This window comes from Corvus kubaryi, unplaced genomic scaffold (genome assembly GCF_017639235.1).
Source record: "Corvus kubaryi isolate FWS band 111438036 unplaced genomic scaffold, C.kubaryi_AGA036_p1.0 37322, whole genome shotgun sequence".
Classification (NCBI taxonomy): Eukaryota; Metazoa; Chordata; class Aves; order Passeriformes; family Corvidae; genus Corvus; species Corvus kubaryi.
This window is the reverse complement of record NW_024581101.1, coordinates 397,410-401,486: the sequence shown is the minus strand read 5'-3', so window position 1 is coordinate 401,486 and position 4,077 is coordinate 397,410.

Sequence of the window (4,077 nt, the reverse complement as noted above, 5' to 3'; positions counted from 1 at the left end):
ACTTGTATTATTCCTTTGATTAGCTCCTCTCTGATATGTCAAGTCCATGAATAATCAAGCCTCATTTTCTAGTTAGTTTTACTCATCACCCCACTGCTCCTTGTCTTCGGTTATTTGCATACCTTTTTTCTAGATAAGGACCTTATTCTATGAGGTGCTAGCAGGGCTTCCATCTCTATCCCACCACAGCATTTCTTTGGTCCTTTCCCAGTTATTTCCTTGCTCTTGACCTTGCTCCTCCTCCCATGCAATGACCATGTCATTGCTCTGTGCTTTTCCACTCATTTCAAGACTTGTTTCCTCAGGGAGCAGAGTGGTGTCTTCAACGCTGTGTTTCCTGGTGATACCTTTTGACTCCATAATCCAGTTTTACCCAGTCTCAAAGGAGAAGTAAAATTATCAAAGTTGTTGGTTTGCACATCTTATGGAAGTGGTGGGAGAGAGGTCTTTTTGGGGCAGTTGAGGACAAGGCTGGAATATCCACTTCATCACTTTGAGAACAAATGATGGGAAAAGTGGTTTTGAATGCCCTGGCCACAAACCTGTTTAGCCATCAGCTATTGTAGACAAGATAGACAATTCCATAAAGGAAAGCTGCAGCAGCTGGGCTGGTGATGATTGTGTTTGTTATTTTAATAAATATGCTATTTTCATAATACAGGAGGCTTTTCTGTACTTATTTAATCTATCTTCTTCCCCTTCCTGCACAGGTACTATATCATGAATCACATTACAAGGAGATAAAGCAAACTTAATGGCTCATTTGCATTTCTTTTAATCAAGTTATTCTAATTGTGCTATTGTGGAAATAAGGTTTCCCCTCTCATCTGAAAAAGACTTTATCCTCCCAGCAGCTGTGGATGCCTCAGCAGCTGGGATTACCCCAGCCCTGGCCAGGGCTGCAACAGTCCTGTCCTGCTGCTCTGCCCAGGGGGTTCAAGCTGGCTGCACTCCTGCCCTTACCTGTGCCAAACAGAGGACACTGGGACCTACTCAGGCTGAACTGATATGAAACCTTGCTCCTTTCAATAAGCTGGAGGCCTTAATGCATAGTAAAGCTCTGTTTTACACACCAAGAGCCTGCTTATCTCAAACCTGATGTGTGGGGGTTTTTTTGTTGGAGCCAAGCAGTCACCATTTGCCAGCCAAAAGCAGAGGTTAAATTCAGATGCTGTGGAAACAAAGGTTTTCAGGAAGTACACAGGGATGTGATAATCAGCCCCGACTGATGAGCTAACAACAGTTTTCTAAAGCAGTGAAGATCAATTTAGGGCTTGAGGCACAAGATGTTTTATTGATCTGTCTCTGGGCAAACACCCGGTGCCTTTGCATAACAAACCCCTGATTTTCTGAACATTCCCGTGGGTAATAAGACAGTATCAGCCCAAAATGAGATCCTTCACCAGCTCAGCTTGGCCGTGTTGTATTGGAAAGAGGCAGCTGCTGACAGGGTGGGTGCAGAAGAGACCAGCCAGTGGCAGAGGACACTTGTAGGTGGGAGAGAAGAGGAGCAGTGACCGTACCCATGTGCTCATCTGGACATGACCATGCACTGAGACATGGGGTGAGGGGATCCCCTGTGCCAGCAGAAAAGGGTCGTGTGTGGGGAGTGGGAACAGGGATCGTGTGTTTGGGGTCTCTGGGGATGCTGTGTGTGGAGAAGGAGGTGGAGATTTTTTTCACTGATGTTACTAAGCGCTCAGCGTTTTTGCTTGACCTCTTAACTTAAACCAGCTGCACCATCAGCCATCGAATCTTGTCCATGTTGTGAAACTTTAACAGCTCTGCTCTGTCCTACTTTTATCTAGTTCGGGGCAATTTTTATTTCTTTAGCGCCTAACCAAACGTTTTGGGTCCCTGGATCAAAGCTCAAGAGCATCATTTACATATCGTGAATGAGAAGGCAGCAGACTGGAGACCATCACTCATTACTGAAAGGATGATCATTGCTTGTTTAGCCCATTCCAAAATAATGGCTCTACTGGGAACACCAACCCAGTATGTATCATATCTTTTATAGTATATATTAAGTTAGTGTAGACATTAGGCCGTTGTTACTCTCACCGTTTAATTCCCAGGTATTAGCATTCAGGATCGGTTTTAACCCACCACACATCTTTGTTATTTCATAAAGTAAAATAAATAAAACTGGGGGCAAACATTTTTTTTTATATGAATGACTGTGGCAGAGTGATGGATATAAAGCACGGAAACATTTTTATAATTTTAAGGCTTGAATTTCAGAACACAGAGTTTTCATTAAATGGTGCAATCCATTCATTTTGGAGATAAAAATGGAAGCAAATGAACTCAGTAGTTCTGATGCCTGGAATCTTTGCGATAAAATTGCCTATTTTGTGAGTGTAAATGTTTTCAAAATATTACAGACAACTGGAAAAAATAGGAAAGACAGGAGAGGTTGCTCAAGGATTAAAACCATAAAGACATCACCTCCAAACACCACATATACTTGCTGAAATTATTTAGAGAGAATTGCTTGAGAGGAAGGAAAAAGGAGGCAAGCCTTTTTTTTTTTTTTAATGACAAATAAAGGTCTGGGAGAGTGTTTACAAATTATTTTCTTTGCTGCCTGCTGTGCATATTCTACATATTCTATTAACCCTGGAGTAGAAAATTCTACTCTAGGCTGATTGGCCAGGCAGAGAAACAGAGGCATCACAAGGGACAGGGAAGCAAAAGCTAAGGTGCTGCGGTGGGGAGGGGAAGGAGAAGCTCAGATATTTCCAGCCTTACCTGAGATTGGGAGTTTCTGAAATGCAGCACCTCTGTGGAACGTTAAATGTTGGAGCACATCTGCTGGGGGTGGCCAAACCCTTGGTCCTGCCCTGGCTGCTTTTCCATGACGGACAGGACCCTGAGGATGGGGTGAAAACCTCCTTTAGCCATAACCCCTTTTTTTTTTAATTGCTTTTTTCTTGCAAGGCTGCAGTTCTCAAAGGCATTAATTGCCACAACATCAGTTGCAACAAGAGGGAAAGGAAAGCCTCAGGCTCCCTGGCTGTGTTGTGCCAGGTCTCGGCACGTGGCGGGTGGGTGTCCCTGTGGAATGGCACCGGGTGAACATGGGGTGAGCACCCCTGTGCTCCCACCCACAGGCCTCATTGAACAGCCGCCAGCAGCTGGAGGGCTAAACATCATTTGCATATAAATATACACGGGCATGTAATCAGACATAAATCCATGGAGTCCTTGTTGTTATTGTTTTATTTACAGAACACTCTCGTTGTGCAGAGAGGTTTTGAAATATGCTGACAGAGATAGCGCAGGTATTTGCTACCTGAATCAACAGAAACCACTTGGGGCATCAAGAAAAACAGTTAATGCACTACCTCCCCACCCAAAAAAACCCCCAAAACAAAACCAAAACACTGGGTGTTAGTGTAAGCTGAGGAGAGAAAGTGGACAGCTCGGTGCCCAGAGATGGGAGTGTGTGTGATGGACGGGTGGGATGGTGACACCGCAGACGTACCACTGCCATTAACTGGGATGTTCCCTGTGGAACAGCACCATCCGCCCTGCGCCACGTGCTGCCAGCGGGCACTGGGGCGGGCAGGACGGGCACAGGGCCACGCACGCACTGACGAGGATGCGACGCTCCTCAGGCCGTCGCCCGGTCCAGCACGGGGACGGGGGGACGGAGCATCCCGGTGCGCCCCGGGCCGGCCACGCTCAGAGTACACTCCGTGTGCGTGGCGGCCGTTGCCGGCGGAAGCGCCGGTCCCGGTGCGGTGCCAGTCCCGATCTCTGCGTGGAGCGCGGTGCCGGTCCCAGTCCCGCTGCTCGTGCGGTGCCGGTGCGGTGCCAGTCCCCGTACCGGTGTCGGTCCCATTCCGGTCCCATTCTCGGTGCCGGTGTGAAGCGGCCGCGCGGAGCGGGGCAGTGCCGGCGCGGTGCCGGTGCGGTGCCGGTGCTGTGCCGGTGCCAGTGCCGGTACGGAGCGGCCGCGCGGGGCGGTCCTGGCGGGGGGCGGTGCCGGGAGGGGGCGCGGCCGCGGCGGGGCGGGCAGAGGAGCACGGCGGGGCCGGGCGCGGGGGCTGCCGGGAAGGGCCGTGGACA